This window comes from Lissotriton helveticus, chromosome 7, assembly GCF_964261635.1.
Source record: "Lissotriton helveticus chromosome 7, aLisHel1.1, whole genome shotgun sequence".
Lineage (NCBI taxonomy): Eukaryota > Metazoa > Chordata > Amphibia > Caudata > Salamandridae > Lissotriton > Lissotriton helveticus.
Window position 1 is genome coordinate 838131506 of NC_136068.1, and position 23459 is coordinate 838154964.

The 23459-nt window shown below is 45.7% G+C and overlaps 1 protein-coding gene across 1 annotated transcript in view; it reads left to right on the plus strand.

Moving 5' to 3' along the window:
- Nucleotides 1-23459, plus strand: part of STING1 (stimulator of interferon response cGAMP interactor 1) — a 409277-nt gene that overhangs the window by 238604 nt on the left and 147214 nt on the right. The window lies entirely within an intron of this gene.

The window sequence follows — 23459 nt, forward strand, 5'->3', positions numbered from 1 at the left end:
AATAAAGGTGGGGCGCAGTCCTCTTACACCAAGCAAAGTAGAGGCGGCTATCGGGGCAACAGCACCAAGGGCAGAGGTCGCGGAAACAACAACTCCCGCTCCTCCGCCACCAACAAACAGTGACGCCCTGTCACTGCCCCCCGACCATACAACACCTGTCGGGGGGAGACTCCAGCAGTTCCTGCCAGTCTGGAAATCCATCACCACAGACAGGTGGGTCAAAAAGCTTATCCAGTACGGTTATTGTCTGGAGTTGACATCCACTCCACCCAACATGCCACCAAAACACCGTCCTATGTCCACAAAGCATTTGCACTTATTGCAGCAGGAGGTACTCGTCATGCTGCAAAAAGGGGCAATCGAGCTCGTGCCGGTGGAGGAAGAAGGCACGGGAGTGTACTCCCTGTACTTCTTAATCCCAAAGAAGGACGGGTCCCTCAGACCCATTCTGGACCTCAGACCCCTGAATCCGTACATTCTGTCAGAACACTTCCATATGCTCACACTGCAGCAGGTTCTCCCGTTGCTAAATCAGGGAGACTTCCTCGCTACTTTGGATCTTGTGGAAAAGTAAATTTTGCCATGTTCTGTGTCCCTACGCCTCATCCATCATATGTTATGTGTGCATGACCAATATGCATATGTTATTCCCCATGTCCGATTAATGACGCAATTATAGTTGTGTCCACCTCTGGTATGTCATTTCCCAGTCCTCGTGAATACTACGAATATCAGGCCTATGTAAAGCTACGTTGCCACGTTTCCCAGTGTGCACGTTATTCCATTATAAAGTCCCCGTTTCTAGGCCTCAAAAGGGCCCGGACATCAGATTCAGCTCCTGTCTCCTGAAAGCCTCGCTGAGGAGCGATACAGCCCCCACCTGTATCCTCGACCCTTCACTTACTCCCTGCCTCGCAGTGCCCGGTGCAGCTTGGTTCTGCCTCTGAGTCTGCCAAAAGTATGTTATAGTTCCAGTTATCAGTTCAGTCCTCCTTCTTTGCATTCCTAAGCTACTGAACTGCATCAATAGTTTCCGTCATTGTCTAGCCTTCTCGGCTCCATGTTAGAGAAATACTGCATTTACTGGTCATTTAATATTCCTCATCACGCATTTCATGTAGAATAATGTATGGTCCAGTCTTAGAATCAAGTTAGCTTTTCCCCTCATGACTCCTAGTTTATATCAACATGTTCCCTAAACATCAGATACCAGATAGGGTTTAGGTACATGTCGCTCCGACCCTCCAGACTCTAGTCTCTGCTCCTAGCACAGAGTTCGTAGCCCCCAGCTTCTCCTAGTAATACGTCATTGCCAGTTTTCGCGCACCATTAGGTTAGAGGTCCCGGCTCCTTAGGTAGCCCCCTCCTATGTTTCCGCCCATTCATGACATATTCTGTTACGTTTGCACCACATGTCTATGTATACTCCCAGTTACACCTACTTTTACTGTTATCTCTCGCGACTGCTACGCGTCACGCCTTCTGCTCCACCCACTGTTACGCCTACTGCAATGTAATGCTATGTGTTTGCGCTATGTATATAAGTTGATGTATTGTTATTAAAAGTTAGCGCGCTCATCCCAGATCAAGCCCTGGCAGCTGCTGGGCCCCAGTTGTCCTGCCGGGCCCTGTTACCCCCGTTCTATGCAGGTTGTCCTGATCCTGTCCTTATGCTGTAATAAACCTGCAGAAACTCCTACTACCTCGAATCTTGACTCTTATTTTATTGAGCTATCTGTTATTTATTCATTCATTCAAAAATAGATCCGGTATTATTTATTTATATACCACATAATGGCGCCCGAATAGGGACTTGCCCTTTCCCCACGCGTCGGAGAAGCCACGCCGACCCCCTGACCCTCTGCAGTCGTGACGGAACCATACCGTGCACTGGCAGATATTTCTGCTTCAAGTATCCCTCAGGCCCACGGAGGAGACGGAGGAGGCGGTCCAGCATCCAAACGAGACGGTGGAGGAACGCGGCGAGTCCCGACCAGAGCCCAAGCCGAGAGTCCAAGGTCCGAGGTATCCGGAGGCCCACCTGTAACTGAAGTCCGAAGTTCGTCGTCCGTCGTCCAGTCCAGTCCGAGGCCTTCCGTTCCGTGCTGCCCGGTGAGTACCATTGCTGGGGTAGTATCTAGACAGGACCAATCTAAATTGACTCCTGGTCCGTGGGTTGGTGGTGCCCAGACTCACAAACGAAGTGTTCACCTAGGTGGATACGGGTCTTGATGCGTCCCTTTATGGGACCGGTATGTTCCGTACTGTTATAGCAGTGCATCCAGTAACTCTAGTCTGTTCCGTTCTCGAGAAATTCTGTTCTGTTTCTGTTTTCAGTATTCCAGGTAATATTCTGTTCGAACTGTTATTTATAATGTTCTTCATGTATTTTTAATGTTGTGGTATGAGTGTGACGTGATTTCGTGTTTTCATTGTGTATTGTATTGTGTCCAGATTACAGTTCAGTCATGCCTATATTTTCCAAGTTACGTCAGTTAAAAACTAGAAAGGGTTTATTAGAAGAAGCGGTTCCTGTCCCACCTAGGGACAGTCCAGGTCACTTTATGTATCAGAAACATGGCATAAGCGCCATAATGTATCTAGATTTATGGGTAGAGTATACCAAACAGTTAGGAGAAAAGTATAGATGGCCCGTATCGGGTACATGGGATGCCGAATGTATCATGCGAGTAGAAGAAGCATTATGGAAAAAGAAAGCCAGACAGTCACAGAAAGATGCCATCGAGTTATGGCGTAAGGAAGCTCATAGAAGAACCGAGAAAGAAGTCAGAAAGTCAGAGTTAAGTAGAGAATCCCAGGAACGAGCCCAAGAAAGAGAATTAATCGAGATAGGTGAACAAGTCAAAGCCGAACAGTCAGACAGACAGAGGCATGCCCTCATTAAGGGTATGTATCCTCTTCTTGCCGAAGGTGTGCCAAAAGCGACCCCAGAGGCATCTAGTAATTTCCCGCCACCATTAGTTCCGACCAAGCTACGTCACAAACCGACCGCAGCTGATATTTTTATTTCGTCCTACTTGGACGACACAGTCCCAGAATATGCAAATCCTGTTCGCGCTCCGCCAGTCCCTGTAAATCAGGCACTTCCTGCTCCTTCAGACACCGGGGTGCCCTTAACAGCTCCCCCGGTCCAGTCCGCCATACAAGTCCAGCCCACGTTACAACTACCGACCCTGTCAGCACGAAGAATGTCAATCGACGATTCCAGTTTAGGGGCCGCAGGAGGAGGTCTTCCTCAAACCCCGCCGCCACACAAGCGTTCAACATTACTCGAATTACATGCTCAAGCGTTACAGCGCACGCCCAAACATCAGTCTGTTACAGAAATCAGGCAAACCCTTAACGAATGTGTCTATGATCCAGTTCCAGGCGAATATAATATGGTTTTATATTCCTTACGTGTAAGGAGAGTGACCGAGTATCTAGTCACCTTGCCGAATATGAAAGAAGATCTAGACAGAATATATCGTTTCATCCGTACAGGGGATGATCCAGAAAGTATTGGCGAGATTATGTCTCAAAGGAAAGCCGAGATTCAGCTCATGATATTAAAGTTCCTGATCAATTGTCTAATAAGAGAACAAGATTACCCGTCTAAAGATCCCGCGGAAATGAGAATCCTGACAAGGTGGAGTGATAATATAGCCGAGGGTAAGCACAAGACCGTCGGTGCCATGGAGAGTATGTACAAGAAAATTCGTAAAGAAATAATAAGGTTACACGACCAGCGTAAAGCAGCACAAGTAAGCGAGAAAGAAAGTACCTCTGATCCTGAAGAGGAAGACGAGAATTCCGCCAGAATAGCGTATGTAGGAAAATCTAGATTTCCAGATCGCCATTTACGTCTAGAACACAAGTCTATTTTTCATCATCCAGCACCAGAACAAGGTTCTCTAGAACAAGTATTTCAAGCTACCGATCACATCCTGAAATCACGAATCGGTTATAGTGAGTTAAGTACCATGCATGAACAAGAACTAGCCCGATCAGCAGTCCGATGGATTACTGATTCTACCACTTTTCCAGACGAAATAGTGGCACAAATGTTTCTGAAACTGCCCCCAGCCGAGCAACGACTGGTGGGTATGTATATGATCCAGCACCTCATTACTCTGTATGAGGGTCAACATTCTGATCCAGGTCCGTTGCATGATATCCTGAACGAGTTACTCCAGTATAGATGGAGAGGTCTAGGTACCGATTTAATTAGTGTCATTCTAGAACAGCGTCACAAATATAGAACGTTTTTGAACCCGCATTTTGTTCATGTCTCACCCCCAGAAAGTAAATCATTCTACATAGACAGACAGAATCCGTTACGAGAAGTCCACCCAGTCCAAGGGGCGGGTGGCGTAATGCAACGAGTGTTTGTATACACTCCGATTTCAAAGATGGAACTTCTTGAAATGAAGAAATTAATTCCCTGTCATGACAAAGATCCAGCAGGGTTCCATAGAGAATTAAAAGACATGCTCCGTATGGGAGAATACACTTACCCAGATATCATTAAAATGTTACAGGTCCTGTTACCCGCAGGGGTGTATGAAAAGTTAAAGGAAAAGGAATGGGAGGTGGGAGAGAAAAAGATCGATTGGACAGCTCTAGAAGCTGAAGACAAGGCACGAGTACCAGGTACCGGTCTTGGAGATAAATGTAAAGAATTACCAGAATTATTGATTCAAGTTTTACCCAGATTATTGACAACGAGAAAAGAAGACTGGGATGCAATCTCAGCCTGTAAACAGAAACAAGACGAAGATATTAGTGATTTTTATTCTAGATTTGAAAAATGTTTCAGTATCAACAGTGGTCTCAAGACAAGTAGTGAGTCATACCCTCATCTTTTTGTTACTAAATTAGTCGAGAATTCAAGCCCACAAATTAAAAATCGAGTTTTGAAAGTCGAAAGCACCTGGCAAGCAAATACTCCGTCCCAGATGCTCCAGATGCTCCAGTACCACCAGAATAGAATCAGGGAAGAGCAAGAACACGAGAGAAAACGTATGAAAGACACGAAAATGAAAGTGCTAGTTGCACAATCTGTTCCTCAAGACAGTCAGAAGAGGGGTCCGAATCAAGCCAGTCATCCTGCAGCTCCCGTTAAAGGGAACTGCAATTATTGTAAACAGCCAGGTCATTTTATAAACGAGTGTGCAGTTCTGAAACATAACATAGCTACTGGTAAGACTAAAGAAAGACCACGTCCGCCTAGACAAGAACAAGTTTCACAGATTCCTCAGCCGCAGAATGCACCACAGACAGTTACAGCACCGCAGCCCATCGCTGCAACACAGCACGTTACATCGCAGATGTACCAGTATGCACAGACAGAGTATCCAGAGTACCAGCCATATTCATGAAACAGCCTAGAGAGGGAGGTAGGCTTGCCTCTCATCGAGATACCTGTAGATCAAGAAGGTCCCTATGTTCACAGTCAAGTATTAGGGAAAGACAGAAAGTTTTTGATCGATACAGGGGCAAGTAGGACCACAATTAGTCATGCCGAAGTTCCAGGGGCTCCGCTCTCAGGCTCAAGAAATGTTTCCCTTGGATTTTCAGGAAAACCCATTATAAATGAGATCTCAAAGCCAGTTACTCTAGAAGTAGGTCCATTGTCCCGTACTACTGATCTGTTACTTACTAAGTCATGTCCAGAAAACCTATTAGGCATTAAGACACTGAAAGAATTAGGTGCAGTTATTTGCTGTTCCCCAGAGGGAATACGATTGTTCCTACGTGACTTTAAGGGTCACTATGTATTACGAGATTTTGATTCAAGATTGTCTAATGTTCCACAGCATTTATGGGCGCAAGGTCCAACTGATGTAGGTTACATGCAAATCACACCCCATCGTGTGACTCTCAAACCAGGTGTAGTGTTACCCCGAATCAGACAGTACAGATTGCCACCTGAGGCTGTAGCAGCCTTATCCAAAATTATTGACGAGCTCATGGCTCAAGGAGTAGTTGTAGAAACTGACTCCAATGTATGCAATTCTCCAATCATTCCAGTCATGAAACGTACTGATCCAAATGCACCCCCAGTATATCGATTAGTGATTGATTTACGAGAGCTTAATAAATGTATTATTCCGCAGTACCCAGTTGTCCCAGACATCTCTTCCCTATTGACAGCCATTGATTCCGAAGCCATGTTCTTCACTGTCATTGACCTCAAGAATGCATTTTTTAGTGTTCCAATTCATACAGACAGCCAGTTTCTTTTCGGATTTTGTTTAAATGGAAGGAGCTATATGTTCACACGCGCTCCTCAAGGTTTCACAGAAAGTCCTAGTATTTACAGTCAAGCACTCAAGAGACAACTAGACAATATTCACATGCCAACTGACACTGCCCTGCTCCAGTATGTCGATGATCTACTGATCACAGCCCGTTCTGAACGTGCTTGCGAGCGAGCATCCCTGACAGTTCTGTATTTCCTAGCCGAGATGGGGCACAAGGTGTCACCTTCGAAGCTTCAATTCTGTGTTCAGCAAGTGGTATACTTAGGACACTTGCTGTCCAAGAGGGGTAGGCAGTTGACACCCGACCGTATCCAGTTAATAGCGAGTCTTCCCCAGCCCAGAACCCAGAAGGAGGTACGTGCCTTTATCGGCCTTACTTCTTATTGTAGACAATGGATTCCCCAGTATGCATTTCTAGCCAAGCCACTGATACAGTTAACGACACAGGAGGCAGCCGTATCGACTGTCCTCCCTTGGACATCTGAACATACACTTAGTTTCAATGAGTTAAAGAAAGCCCTATGCCAAGCTCCAGTTCTAGCTACACCGAACTACAGTAAGCCTTTTACACTTTTCGTTACTGAACGGGAAGGTACAGCATTATCTGTTCTCACACAAGATCAAGCAGGTCAATACAAGCCCTGTGCTTATTTTTCGAGCACACTAGATCCAGTCGCCCAGGCGTTGCCTGCGTGCCTCAAGTCAGTTGCAGCCACAGCACTAGCTATCAGACAAAGTGATTCCATAGTTTTAGGACATTCCCTGACAGTACAAGTCCCACATTCAGTAGAAGTTCTTTTAAACCGAACACAAACTCAGCACTTGACAATTGCACGTTTAACAGGTTATGAATTGACACTGTTCCAGCCACACATAGAAATTAGACGCTGCAACGTCCTGAATCCTGCTACACTGTTACCATCAGTTAGTTTAAATCCTGACCCACATGACTGTGTGGAAGTAGTTAATATTACGACAAAGCCAAGACAAGACCTGACAGACATTCCGTTACCAGACCCCGACCTGACACTTTATGTGGATGGTTCATGTATGAGAACTAGTACAGGAGAACTAGTCGCAGCATATGCAGTAACTACTGACACCGACGTTATTGAAACACACCGTATTGATACCCTGTCCGCTCAAGCAGCAGAGCTAGTCGCTCTGACACAAGCCTGTATACACGCCAAGAACCAGAGAGTTAATGTTTATACAGATTCACGTTACGCATTCGGAGTTGTACATGACTTCGGAGTGCTCTGGCAGGAGAGAGGTTTTATGACTTCTCATGGAACCAAGATTCAGTATGGTCTCCTTATTCAAGCTCTGTTAGATGCCATACATTTACCGACATCTATCGCTATCATGAAGTGCAAAGCACATACGAAAGTCACTGACATTATTTCCCAAGGTAATGATCTAGCAGACCGCACAGCCAAGCTTACAGCACAGACTCCAGACAGTCCAGTTAACCTAACACACACTCCAGATCCGATTACATGCATGACAGTTAAGGACCCTACACAAGACGTCATAGATATACAGTTACATGCTACTCCCGATGAAATCAAGAAATGGTCTGAACAAGGAGGGATCCAGACAGATCAAGGATGGTTAACGAAGGGTAGAGCCACATGGTTTCTCCCCGATTCTATGGTTCAAGTCATTATCAATACCGCACATAGTCCAGCACATTTAGGAGAAAAAGCTATGTTAGACAGTATCCAGAATATTTGGTTCAACAAGCATTTACGAGCTGCAGCCAAGCAGAAAGTCCGTACCTGTATGATATGTTGTCAGTTTAATCCAGGTAAAAGTGTCCCGGTGGAACAAGGTGGTTTCCAGCCCCCTGACCACCCTTTTGAGGTCCTCCAGATGGATTATATTCAGATGGAGCGATGTCGAGGTTTCAAGTATGTCCTTGTAGTTGTATGCGCTTTGTCCAGATGGACAGAAGCATATCCAGTCCCAGATTACACAGCCGCGACCACTGCCAAACAGTTGGTTCGTGAGTTTTTCCCTAGATATGGACTCCCTAGAGTCGTATATTCTGATAACGGTCAGCCATTCTCCTCAGAGTTAATGAAGCACGTTTCCCTGTTGTTAGGGTACCAGTGGAAGTTTCATTGTGTACGCCATCCTGAAGCAGCCGGTCTGGTCGAGAGACATAATCAGACCCTGAAAATCCGTATTGCCAAAGTTTGTAAAGAAAAAGGTGTGGACTGGCTAGTAGCTCTGCCAGTCGCTTTGTTTTATATGCGCATGGTCGCACATTCCAGATCAGGTCTGTCCCCGTATGAGGTCGTATTCGGCCGCCCCCCTAACATGTGGGGTACTCCTAGACCCCGAAGTATTACCGATGTTTCATGTAATATGCTGACAGATTACCTAGCTTCCTTGATGTCTGCCCTCAACTCATGTCGTTCACAGGTTGCCGCCGCATTTCCAGACAATACCGAGGTGGCACCGCACGAGATCGTTCCAGGCTCCTTGGTGATGATCAGAAATTTTGACAGATCAAGTCCGCTGGAACCACGTTGGAAGGAGCCACGTCAGGTCCTCTTGACCACCCGTATCGCCGTCAAGTTGGAAGGCAGAAAAGGATGGATCCATCTTTCTCATGTAAAACTTTTCAATGGATTGAAACCCGTTTCTAAAAACATTTCCAAGGATTCCCAAGATTCTAAAGACTGCCAAAACATTGTTTTAAAGGACTGTCCCGCAAAAGACATTATTACAACCCCTCCCTTGTTAGAGAAAACTCCGCAACAGGAGTATAAGTTAAAGCTCAGGTCTAGTAAAATAAGTCAGTCAGTTTGATTGTATAAGTCCTCCCCTAGGTGAAACGGTTAGACTGTTTCTGACATGTATAAAATAGACCCCCATAGTGAGAGAGTCAGTAATAACTCAATTCAATGTATCGTTTTTCTGAGTTTCGTATTATTCATCAGCATTTTGATTTCCTGCACCAGCTATGCGTTCTATCTGTATTTTCCAGTTCCTCATGTAAATATGTCTGCTAATGCTACAGTAGAGCACACGTTTAGTGATCTGCCTCCTCATGAACTCTCTTACCGCCTCGCTATGCGCAACAACTCATTTATCCGTATGTTACATTATTCACACCAGACCAGCAATGCAACTAATTGTTGGGTGTGTGGTCGACTCCCCCCTTTCCAGACCTCGAAGGGAGTTCTGCCACTCTTTCCTTATCCATTCTCACATAATGGTTCGTGTGGAGCATGGTCCACGTTAACGTCATCCTCAACAGATATGTCTTTTCTTAACAGTACATGTTTCCCAGACAAGCAAGGTCTCCCCCACAGAACAGGGTTAGATCTAGAAAATGAAGTATATAATTTAGGTAATTATTCGTCGAATTTCATGGTCCTGAATGTTCAGTCTGATACTACTCCAGACTTACCTGCTATTTCAGTACTACCTGTCAAAGGCGAATTATGTGTCCGTAGTTATGGTTCCATACATGTAGGACATAGTGAATGTACTACTGTTGTCAAGTATAGTGACAGTAGGAAATCTATTTTTAAAGCTTCACGTCATTCTTATTTTATTTGTGGTCAAACTGCATATGTTCGTCTGCCCCTCGATTGGGAGGGAACCTGTTATATTGCCTTCCTACTGCCACCTGTTTTCCTAGCCCCATCTGATTATCACAGAAACACACATCTAGTACACATTAGACATAGAAGGGAGTCCCCAATTGTCGATTATACTGAAACTACTCTAGAACAGTATACAGATTTCAATAAAGGTTTCTTCTTCTTCGTAGGACCTGTCCAGAATAGTAAACTAATCCGTAGGTTAACAAGAACCCTTGAAGCTGTAGTAAATGAGACTGCCTCTGCTCTAGGTAACTTAACCGAAGAACAATCTGCTATGAGATTTGTCGTTTTGCAAAATCGTCTCGTCCTTGACGTCATACTGGCCGATAGGGGCGGGGCCTGTAGAGTCATCGGATCTAGTTGCTGCATTTTCATTCCAAATAACGCACCGTCTGTTTATTCAGCTATAACCAGACTCCATAAAATTGCCCATCTGTTACACCAAGATCCAGGCACCTGGACATGGTCCGGTTGGTTCTGGAATATAATTTCCGCATGGGGATGGAAAGTCCTGTCCTTTCTAGGTATTGCAGTAGCGATCATATTCAGCTGCTGCCTCTGTATACAATGTGGCCCTGCGATTTGCAGCATGTGTGCTACCTCTTGTATTCCTAGTCCCAAGCCCCGTTCTAAATCCCGTTCCAAGACAATTCGAGACGAGCAAATGGTACTGTATGAAATGATAGATGGTATCATGAAAATTGATGTTTCCTGATGGAAACGTAGTGACAAGGAGGGAATGTGGAAAAGTAAATTTTGCCATGTTCTGTGTCCCTACGCCTCATCCATCATATGTTATGTGTGCATGACCAATATGCATATGTTATTCCCCATGTCCGATTAATGACGCAATTATAGTTGTGTCCACCTCTGGTATGTCATTTCCCAGTCCTCGTGAATACTACGAATATCAGGCCTATGTAAAGCTACGTTGCCACGTTTCCCAGTGTGCACGTTATTCCATTATAAAGTCCCCGTTTCTAGGCCTCAAAAGGGCCCGGACATCAGATTCAGCTCCTGTCTCCTGAAAGCCTCGCTGAGGAGCGATACAGCCCCCACCTGTATCCTCGACCCTTCACTTACTCCCTGCCTCGCAGTGCCCGGTGCAGCTTGGTTCTGCCTCTGAGTCTGCCAAAAGTATGTTATAGTTCCAGTTATCAGTTCAGTCCTCCTTCTTTGCATTCCTAAGCTACTGAACTGCATCAATAGTTTCCGTCATTGTCTAGCCTTCTCGGCTCCATGTTAGAGAAATACTGCATTTACTGGTCATTTAATATTCCTCATCACGCATTTCATGTAGAATAATGTATGGTCCAGTCTTAGAATCAAGTTAGCTTTTCCCCTCATGACTCCTAGTTTATATCAACATGTTCCCTAAACATCAGATACCAGATAGGGTTTAGGTACATGTCGCTCCGACCCTCCAGACTCTAGTCTCTGCTCCTAGCACAGAGTTCGTAGCCCCCAGCTTCTCCTAGTAATACGTCATTGCCAGTTTTCGCGCACCATTAGGTTAGAGGTCCCGGCTCCTTAGGTAGCCCCCTCCTATGTTTCCGCCCATTCATGACATATTCTGTTACGTTTGCACCACATGTCTATGTATACTCCCAGTTACACCTACTTTTACTGTTATCTCTCGCGACTGCTACGCGTCACGCCTTCTGCTCCACCCACTGTTACGCCTACTGCAATGTAATGCTATGTGTTTGCGCTATGTATATAAGTTGATGTATTGTTATTAAAAGTTAGCGCGCTCATCCCAGATCAAGCCCCGGCAGCTGCTGGGCCCCAGTTGTCCTGCCGGGCCCTGTTACCCCCGTTCTATGCAGGTTGTCCTGATCCTGTCCTTATGCTGTAATAAACCTGCAGAAACTCCTACTACCTCGAATCTTGACTCTTATTTTATTGAGCTATCTGTTATTTATTCATTCATTCAAAAATAGATCCGGTATTATTTATTTATATACCACAATCTCAAGGATGCCTATTTCCACATTCCACTGCATCCATCACACAGAAAATACCTCAAGTTCACCATTCAGGGTCGGCATTATCAGTTCGAGGTCCTCCCTTTCGGGGTGACCACAGCGCCCAGGGTGTTCACGAAATGCCTGGCGACAGTGGCGGCGCATCTCAGGAGGCGGAACGTTCACGTTTACCCTTATCTGGACGACTGGCTTGGCCAAGCAAAGTCGGCCCAGCAGTGCGCCGCCAACATGTCCCACACCATTCACCTTCTTCATGATCTGGGATTCTCGCTAAATTACCTGAAGTCGCACCTTCAGCCAGCCCATGTGCGGCAGTACCTGGGCGCGACTATAAATACTCTGGCAGCCACGGCTCAGCCAAATCCTGTGAGGATCGACAGCATTCAGTCACTGATCCAAAGGTTCAGACCGCAACACTCGCTTCCAGCAAGAGTGTTCATGCAGTTGATAGGCATGATGGCCTCCTGCATCTTCATAGTCCCGCACGCGAGGCTACATATGCGTCCGCTCCAAGAATGCTTGGCTCATCAGTGGACTCAGGCTCAAGGACAGTTGAACAACCTAGTGTTGGTGACCGGTCGGGCATACAACTCTCTGCATTGGTGGAATCCACACAACCTTTGCAAGGGCCGACCGTTCCAAGAGCCTGTGCCGCAGATTATCCTGACGACGGACGCATCTCTCCAGGGATGGGGAGCTCATGTACTCCACTACACAGTGCAGGGACTATGGACTGCACAGCAAAAGAAGATGCACCTCAACTACCTAGAACTGATGGCAATCTTCATGGCATTGAAGTCATTCAAAGTACATCTGTGCAACAAAGTCGTGTTGATCCGGACGGACAACATGACAGCCATGTACTACATTCAGAAGCAGGGAGGGACGCACTCTCCACAGTTGTCTCATCTGACTCAGAGCATGTGGAAGTGGGCCATTCAGAGGAACGTCTTCCTCATGGCGGAACACCTCCCGGGCAAAGACAATCAGATGGCGGATCTGCTCAGCAGACACAGCCACCAAATGCACGAGTGGGAGATACACCCATCAGTACTGCGCCCGTACTTCCAGCAGTGAGGTCATCCGGAGATAGACCTGTTTGCCACAAGGGAAAATGCAAAATGCCAAAGCTTTGCCGCCAGGTTCCCTCACCCACAGTTGCAGGGCAATGCGATATGGATGAACTGGTCAGGCAGATTTGCGTACGCTTTTCCCCCAGCACCTCTCATACCGCTGGTGGCACGAAAGCTAAAGCAACACTCGATGACACTCATCCTAGTTGCTCCAACGTGGGCACGCCAACCATGGTACACCACGTTTCTAGAACTATCCGTGGTACCGCATCAAAGGCTGCACCTCACACCCAGGCTTTTGACGCAAAACCATGGCGACATTCATCATCCAGATCCGCAACAGGTCAACCTGGCGATCTGGCTCCTGAAGTCTTAGAGTTTGGCTACCTTGACTTGCCTCCTGAATGCATGGATATCATACGAGAGGCAAGAAAGCCCACCACCAGAGCTTGCTATGCGGCAAAATGGAAGCGGTTTGTCATTTACTGTACTGAACACAACATCAACCCGCTAGATGCATCCACTCCCAACATCATCTGTTATTTGTTACATCTTTACAAATGCAATCTAGCATATGCTTCCATCAGGATACACTTATCCGCCATAGCGGCTTATCTCCAAAACAGGCAGCATCTCTCCGTTTTCAGAGTGCCTGCCATTAAAGCCTTCCTAGAAGGCCTAAAGCGGGTCATCCCTCCCAGTACCCCACCAGCTCCCGTATGGAACCTCAATGTGGTCCTCACCAGGTTAATGGGCCCACCTTTTGAGCCTCTACATTCATGTGAGATTCAGTTCTTAACGTGGAAAGTGGCTTTCTCATTGCCATTACGTCTCTACGACGTGTTAGTGAGCTACAGGCGCTCACTGTTCAAGAGCCATTCATTCAAATTCACCCCAACAGGGTGGTGCTGCGCACTAACCCTAAATTTCTTCCTAAAGTGGTTTCGCAGTTCCATGTCAATCAGACCATTGAACTGCCCGCGTTCTTTCAAAACCCAGAGACGGTAGACGAAAGAATGCTCCACACTCTTGATGTCAAACGGGCTTTAATGTTCTACATCGATAGGACCAAAGAATTTAGGAAGACACAACAACTCTTTGTTGCCTTTTCAGCCCAGCACAAAGGCAACCCCATTTTCAAAGCAGGTATAGCCAGGTGGATCGTTAAGTGTATTCAGATTTGCTATCACAAGGCTAAGCGCACTTTAACGGTCCCCCCCAGAGCCCACTCCACCCGCAAGTTGGGGGCCTCCATGGCTTTCCTTGGTAATATCCCTTTGGAAGATATTTGTAGAGCAGCCACATGGTCTACACCACACACATTTACTAAACACTACTGTGTAGATGTGCACTCCAAGCAGCAAGCAGCTGTAGGGCAGGCTGTTCTTAAAACACTTTTTCAAACGTCTGCAGCTGGCACAGGCGGCCGCCGTTAATGGAGGGACTGCTATTTATTCTATGCTATAGATATGAATTCAGCAGCCCACATGCCTCGAACTGAATATGCTCCTTACCAGTATGCATCTGTTCTTGGCATGTAGGGCTGCTGACATTCATATCGCCCGCACTCCTCCCCGGCGCCTGTAGTGGCTGCAGAATTTACACTTACTCTTAGCATGGTCATCGCTCACACTGTTACACTCCATCTTCGCCACAATGGCTAAAAACAATCTGGGGATGGAGTCGATGCCCATGCGCACTGTAGTCCAGGGGAGGAGCCACCTATCTCGTGATACTTCGAAGACACTTCCAGGACAACAATCTGCAATCATCCGGACCCAACACTAGGCGGCGATCTATGCTATAGATATGAATGTCTGCAGCCCTACATGCCAAGAACAGATGCATACTGGTAAGTAGCATATTCATTCCACTGCGCTACAACACTTGTTGCTGTGTTTTCGTAACTTTTGAACTGTTTGGCCTACAAACTTTTTTTTTGTTAACGTCAGCAGATTATGTGGCAGATGATAGATTATGTGGGAAATGCAGCAACTCTTAAAATATACAAACTCCACAGCCCCCCAGTCACATAATTCCAGTGGCCCTGCCTTATGCTCACAAACACCTTGTTGAGTTGCTGCGCGTGCATTCATTTCTAGGACCGAATAGACTTGTCAGAGAGCACAACCAGCAGGATACAGAAGGTTTGTGTCGTCTATGGGCAGGCCCTTACTTATCCTGTTGCCTTTGAAATACTGAACTATACATTACTGCACCAATTGTATAGCTGTTTATTTTGCTTAATATTGAAACAGCACACTCAGTGGAATTTCTTGGAAGTACAGGATTGTAGGTGGCCCCACCACTGTCCCCTCCCCCCAATATGTATTTGTGTATGCTTATTTAATAGCATATTTCTGATACACCTAGCAGTGCTGCTTGTATTCCTGCCAGGTGCAGCAAATCATTGGTCAGTAATATTGCATTTTCTGATCTCCTACTCTCACAATCTCCTGTGCCGTTTCCAGCCTAAAGTGATATATACAATTTGTGTAAAAAAAGAAGTAATTCGGGTACTAGGAGACTGCCTTACGTCTCTCTTCGGTGAGTGTTTATAGGTACACTTGTGTCTCCTGCTGGGCCTTTCCTAAATTGTACAACGGTATTGAAATACATTTGCTTGGTAGATGTACAAAGAGCGGTGTCTGTGCTCACACGGCTCGGCTTTGTCCGAAGATTGGCTCTATCGGCTATAACATATGCCTTGCTGTGGAATAGAAAGACCATGTGTAGAAGCATCTTCTTTAGTTTCCGGTTCTTCTCGATGCTATGGGCCAGGACATCTGATTGTTTGTGGACATTCCCATTCCGAACCAACCTTGTGTAGAGAATATGTTCTTGATGTGGCTCCTTCACGTTGCTAATGTGGAAAAGATGGATCTGGCGTTATATTGTGGTCAGTGTCTAAGGGCCACATGCATCATTGTAGGAATTTGCGATTCCTAAATTGCGAAAATTAAGGAATCGCAATTTAGGAATTGCAAAATCCTATGCATCAAGAAATTGCAAAAGTTTTTGCAATTCCATAATTTTCTTTATTTGCGATTCCTTAATTGCGAATCGCAATTAAGGAATCGCATTACATTGATTCCTTTTGGGCCTAGAGGCCCATAGGAATCAATGGGAAGGCATTCTCATTTTGCGAATTCGCAATTAAGGAATCGCAAAATGAGAATGCTATTTCAAGGGTGCAGGGGGGGTCCAAAGGACCCCCCCTGCACCCCTGATATGTCACGTAAGTACATTTTACTCACACGCATGTCCCAAGGGCATGTGTGTGTGTAAAATAGAAGTTTCAAAAATGCACTTTTGTGCATTTTTAAAACTTTTCGCAAATTACCATGAAGGTTGACTTCATGGTAATTTTCCCCTTCCTAATTGCGAATTCGCAATTTAAAAAAAATCATGCATAGCATTTAAGAAATCGCAAAATTTGCGATTTCTTAAATGCTAAAGCAATTTAAGAAATCAGTAAAAATTGCGATTTCTTAAAGTGCGAAAAATGAAAAAAAAAATGATGCATCCCAAAAATGGTTTTTGCATTCGCAAACGGCCGATTTTTGCGATTCGCACCGTTTGCGAATGCAAAAACCAATGATGCATGTGCCCCTAAGAGTCCTGATGCGCTATAGGATTCTGGTTTATTTTCTTCCTTCTTTAGTTTATCTGTAACAGTTTGTCAAAGATGAAAGAAATCATGCCATTGGGTGAGCCACATGGCAAATTTGCTAAGAATGGGTGCCTACTAGTCTCTTAAGTTGCAAAAATTATGAAGGGACCATATTTGGACCAAGGGTCTTTAGGATGCTTTTCATATTTGTACTTCAAACACCAGCCAGTTCACAAGTTATCATTATTCTTCCTGCAGACCCAGACCATGCTTCATCATTTCACTGCTTTCTAGGGCGAAGACAATTTCCACAGAGTGTACTCTCTCTGCATCCCTCGTCATTTTGGCAACAATATTTTCCTGTAAATTCTTGCCCCATTAACTGTCAAGGACCATCATTTCCTTAAGTCTTTATCATTTGCTTCCTCCATCACAGCTGTAACCTTCTGTCTCTGAACGCCTGCTTTTTTTACCTGAACATTTCCTAATACTGGGCTTTCAGTGATCTCAGATTCAGAGCTTTTAGTGCATGTCACTACTTTTCAAAGGAATAGTCTGAGCTGGAAACCATATAGTCTTTTTCTTTAGTAATTTTCACTCCCTTTTTGCTCCAAATTACGTTTCTTTCATGCCCCTGGGCTCTAGAGCTTTCAATAAAAATGTATATACTCAGCCTCAGTGCTCACTTCCTTTTACTGTCGGTGACGGTTCATCCGTTTGCGTATTTACTCCTTTTTAAGTTAATGTTCTCCCAGTGATTATTTTATCTTTCTCCTACCTCTGATCTCAGAGAGCTCAGGGCTGGAAACTGTGTAATCATCTATGATGATCTCAGGATGGGTTATTGATCAGTCACTAACATATAAATGAATATTTCCAATATCACATACTTACGCAGCTTGTCCTTTTTCAGTATTATTTTCACTGTGCAAAATGTAATAAAGCAATCTCAATCAAATGACAAATAAAAAAAACCAGTAAAATATTGTTTAAAAATATTCAAGGTCCAAGTTTAGATACAGGGAGCAAAAACAAAGTGATGCTATGCCAACGGTGTAAAAATATAGAATTTAACTCAATACTCTACAAACAAGCATTCGGAAATCTGTTGAAATAAGTCATAATATGTTCATTTATTCCTTAAGGATTACAGTATCATTTAGCTATAAAGATACGCATTCATATGATACAAGTTTAAGTAACAACAGGCATCAGTCATCCAAAAGCACAGCATTGCCAACTTGCCCAATCCTACTTTTCAAGTAATGTTGTTTACAGTTAAATACCAAGGGCCCGATTCACAAAGAGCCTCCACCGTTGTGGCGGAGGTTACGCAGTCCTGGCGGAGTCTTCATACTTGAGGCAGAACTGCGGTGCGGAACCTCCTCCACGACTGCCGAGGCTCTTTGTGAATTGGGCCCCAAGTTTCCCCTAAACTCTTATACAGCAGGTATTTTTTTTCTTCAAGAGATAGTGCCCAAGTTGCCGACTCACACCAAGCTCCTAGACCCTAGCGCTCCCACTCCCCTCCACCCCAAGCTTGAATGCTAAAAGGGCGGGGGCTATACCGTGTTGGTATACTGTGAGGGTGGTGCATATCGTATGTACATGTAAGTGTCTCTCAGAACAAAGGCGTGAGTGTGCGGAGGGCAGACACTCGAGAGGGCAGCGGTGTCTTGCCTCTAATTTCCTATATTTGAAACTGCAACTGTCATGACTAACTTTAACTATGTTTTCATTGTTAATCTACTGAGTCAATCACTCCTTTTGGATCTAATGTATTGCAATGTACGTGCAGCGGCCAGGGTGGGGGGTCATCAAACATGGATTTGTAACATTGATCCATATGTTTGTAATATGTCTATGTGATACTAATATAAAACTCAATAAAAATTGGTTAAAAAAATACAGGTATTTTTTCATTCAGTTGGGTTAAGCATTGCACTTACTTCCACCAACCACTCCTATGATTTTGGAAACTGCGATAATCGTAGTGGGGATGATGGTTGCCCTTTGTGCATGGCTTACTAACAGAATGTCATACACTGCATCAGAGCACCAACATACAAGTCCTATGCCAGCTGAGCAAGGAACAGATAAACAGGTAAAACAGACATATGTCAGAGGATTCAAAAGAAGACTTCAATTTACCATCTAGAGATGCCAGTTGTAATACACCAGAAAGGCACTCATATATGAAGGCTGTCTAATACGATTAGGAAGGTTCAATCCTTGGCAGATATTCTGGAAATCCTCTTAAAATACATTTACACACAAAAAACTGAATATAAGTTTTCTTAAGCTGTTGATGAGTATCTTGAAAATTAATCCAGAAACTATGATTGATACCTGTTCAATATACAAATATCTGAATGAAGTAGGATATAGACTGTAAATTTCATCTCTGTTCTATGCCAGATCTCTCCTTAAAGAATTGACTGCTTCACTTGTTCTACATTGGTAGATTCTCAGAAAGATTGTTCCAATCAGATGGACTACTGAGCGTTTTAACACAATCAGCCTGTGGGAGATTTTCCCTACTTGAACATGATGCAATATCTGAAGTGTATTTTTAAATTGAATAAGGCAGGGATTTGACCACAACTGACTTTATAGGAAAGGGTGTAAACAAAATGGTATTTATTTATTTAAGGGTTTTACATTGTCCCAGTGTATTGCCTTCTGCACGCTTAAATATCTTAAATGTCCAGTCGAGGCTAAGATTAGCAATGATGGTTTGATTAGTTCACTTAGATGCCTCCTGAATCTCTCCATCCTGGTGTTAAATTGAAGGATGGGTTCTTTGTTGTTGTCAGGTATTGTTGATGGGTCTGAGTCCCTTGATAAAGAGCAAGGTGTTTCTCGTAGGGTCCTTACTGGAGCCAAATGCCTCCTTGCATAGATGAATCTTTATCTCTTTCTTGAAGGTTCAGAATGGGAGGATCTTGAATTGGATTATGTGGTTGATGGAACCAAAAGTGGGTTTTCACTGCTGGGGTAAACTTTTCTAATTTCCTCAGAATCAGGCTGATTCTGGCTGCTTTCTGTGGGTTCCTATTTAGTTTTTGAAGTTGTTTCTTTAGTGCACCAGCATACATGATATTACAGCAGTTCAGCCTAGTCTGATGTAGGGTATTGATGAGTTAAAATTCTGTGCTTTGTTTGAGTGACTAAGAGACCCTTTCTTAGTATCGCCATTAGAATTTGGTAGTTTTTGTTCCAACTGATTTAAAATAAAGATAGATGTTTGTCAAAACAACACATTCCCATTTGTTTTAGATTCTGACTTAGATGGGGATAGATAAAGGTTTCTTAGGCCATTGGAAAGAGATTTTTTGGATTACTTCCCACTCAATAGTCAGCATCTGGTTTATTCCCAGTGAGATAATGAAAATGAGTGCTCTATTTTATACCAACTCGATGTGACGGAGCGCAGTGGAGGTATCCATTGGCATGTGAAGCGCTCTCTTCAAAAAGGGTATTGTCACCGACCGATGCACCATCACTTTAAATGTATCCCTATACTTCTGCCCCTCATGTGATGGAGGTAATCACCTGGGCATGCTGCTCTGTTGATGTTGATGATGGTGAATATCTATGTCTCATAGCGGCAGTATTCTTTGCTGGATTGCCTTTCTGTTTTAGGGGTGTCCCAGGACTCTTGTCTTCTGTATTCTTAGGAATGCACTCTTTCTGCGCGTCTCCCTTTATCTCAGAATTACTGCTTTGCTATATACAAGCTGATCCCTAAATCCCCTTTTGCAGTAAACACCCAATGCATTTAATAAAGCCCACGCCTTTTGCTGATTTAAAATGCCTTCAGGTGTTTGATCTATGATCACTCGATCTTCAGCTAACAGAGGAGTTGGTATTTTGGGAGCCAGGCAACCTAAGGGTGTCATCTTGAAGTATAGCTTGATACAGATTTACCTCATTATTAAAAGTACTGCACAACATAGGGACCATTGCACGTTCCTTCCTTATCCCATGATTCTCTCCAATGAATGATATAGTCTCCCCATACATGTCTCTCTTTATTTTAGCAAAATCTCACTCATGCATCATCTGAACATCTTCAACTAGTCTATCATCAATACCTGCCTTGGAATGGGAGCCCCAAAGTTTATTCCTATCAACGTTGTCACAGGCCAGATATATGTAAATGAACATGACAAACAAGTTCTCTAATTTTCAGTGATATATATTTCATATGAGCCAAACTGAGAATGAAGGCTCATTCCCCACTCAGACCAAGTCTGACACAGCAGGTGTACCAGTAGAGCTCCCTGCCCAAGACAGAGAGGAATCTGAAAGTCCTGCTCCTGGCCAGGTGGTTGAGTAAGAGAATCTGCCAAGGTCACAGGAGGTATCAGCTGCTGGATGTGATATATAGATGAGCTCTGCAAGTTAAAGAAAAGGTGTCTTATTCTAGAAATAGTGTGGCACACTCGACAGGTCACTCTTGGTCGCTTTAAGGTGGCCTGTGAAAATAGGTTTCTGATTAGTGAGGCCTCAGATCCTGAGCCATGTGCTAGACAGAGGCCAGAGCACCCTCCTTGCCACTGGAACTTTCTGTTACTGTTGGTTCATAAGATACCCTTGTCAGAACACTTTGGGGCAAGAAAACAAGGAAACACCTGTAGCCTCTATTGTATTGGCTGCCTGGAATCGGCATCAACATTAAGAGGTATTTGGACTTGCCTGACTTGCAAATTGGGTAGTATGTTTTGAGGGCAGACAACGGATTTTCTTGTACACCACTGCCAACACCAGTTATTTACGTTGAGAGCCAACAATCAACTTTCTTGGACCAGTTGACTGTCCTACAACTCGGGCAACAAGTACATTCTTTTTGTGGTAAACTACACCATCATTTACCTTGAGGCTATGCATTTGGGTGCACTATTGTCCCTTTGAAAGCCAAAGACATTTTAGAGATCTTTTTTCAAAGTCGGTGTCCCAGAGGCCTCTCTGACAGAGGTTTACATTTTATGTCCATCAATATGAAAGCCATGTTAAATTCGGAGTGACTGACCAGTTCTGCACTTCATACTACCCTCAATCCACTTGGCTGATTGAGCATTTCCTTAAATTGCTTGCAACAGTGATGGTGCTAAGAGTAGCTCTTGAGGAGGAATTGGGACATCCTCCTGGCATACTTTCTCTCCAGTTATTAAGAGGCCCACAAAAAGAAGCCATTTTGGGTTTAGAGCTTGGTTACAGATCCCCCCTCCACCAACCCCACATCCCACCCCCCCACCTTGATGAAGCCGGTTTGGGAAGGAGATCAAAGATTTCCCACACATAGCGTGACAATTTATGCAAAGGACCTGAAAAAGAAATTCAGCCACTTGATGCAGGCAGAAAACAAAGGACAACTATAAGCTGTACGAGTAGAACGTGAAGCAGTGATCTAGTCAGAAGGAAACCCTTTCTGTTAAAAAAAGCAGAAAATCTGGACACTTAACGTTGTGGTATGGGGGCGTGGCCAAGAGGCAGATGGGAATGGACGCCTGAGCACGTAGCTCCGCGCCGACCCAGACCCTGATCCTGTAGAGGGGCTATAGGAGAAGCCCGCCAGTGAGTGCTGGAGAGTGGTGAAGGTGCCTGGAAGCTCCGGCACTGAAAATTTGGTGGCTACAGGACGCCGCAGTGGGGAGATCGGCGGTGGGCCGCCCGGGCCGCAGGACGGACCCAAGATGGCGGTGTGCGGGCTGTAAGCTCCAGCTGGCTGTGGGAGCTGTGCAGCCCGTGAAGCTTCGCGGAGAGCCTATCGCTGCGGGGCTCACCTAGCGCTGACGAGGATTGTGCCTGACAGCGGGAGTGAGGAGACGGTGAGGCACGAAGGACCTGGGGTCCTGATGGCTCTGGCGACCGCCTACGCCTAAAATGGCGGCGGCGCCGGCAAGATTGAAGTATGTAGCAGCGAGGACCTGAGGCGGACAGAGGGACTAGAGGACTCACCTACCGATGCGGCGTCCGGGCGGCTGGCAGGAGGCCTGCATGGGCGTAGCGGTTGAGGAGGTGAGAGGAGCTCAGCGGTGGGCGCTTCCCCCTTCCCATACGCATTGAAAACGGCAGCGGAGGCGCTGAGAGAGCCCGGGAGGAGCTGCAGGCGAGACCGGGTGCTGCCGGTGTACACAAGGGGGCAGGGATCTGCGCGGATCAAGTCGCGGATCCCCCCCAGGACGCTGCCTGCATTGTGGGGGGCCCTCCGGAAGAGAGGACGGTAGCGGCCATTGGGGGAACTGCCGGGAGCTGAACCTTGGGGCCTGTGGTGGTGTTGGATAGCTGCGGGCATTGTGGAGGCCCCCTGCTGGCGGGGACACAGAGCGACCAGGAGAAGGCAGAGCACGGGAGGCAGCTGAGCTGGAGTTGGGAGCGCCTGGCGCCACCCCTGTGGAGTTGGGGGTCTGGGAAGGTGCATACCTGCGGACTCCACAGGGCGCTTAGGCTGCGACAAGCAGGACCCAGGTGCGGACTTGGCGCCAGGACTCAAGAGTGGGGCCGACCCTGTGGAGGGTGCAGGGGGACTAATGGGCCGCAGGTGATGAAGCCTGCCTACTGGACAATGGGACTCTAGAGGGCAGCTCAGCCCCAGCGGGAATTTTGAGGAAAGCCATGACTGAAGAGCTGGGCGAAGTTGGCTGCTACTGATGGAATGTGCCCGTGACCTCCCCATCTTGGAGCCTTACCAGACAGCAGCATCGAACAGGGCAAGAGGAGGAAGTGAAGGCACTTGGCAAGTCGGTGGAGCACTGTGGAAGTGCGCAGCGGTTCTGTAGCCTGGAGAAGACGATAGGGCGGCCATCAGTGAGGGACCTTGGCAGGGAGTGGACCGGGTGGCACCGCAGAAGGGGACATGGACTGGAGCAGGCAGTGAGAGGGACGGCTTG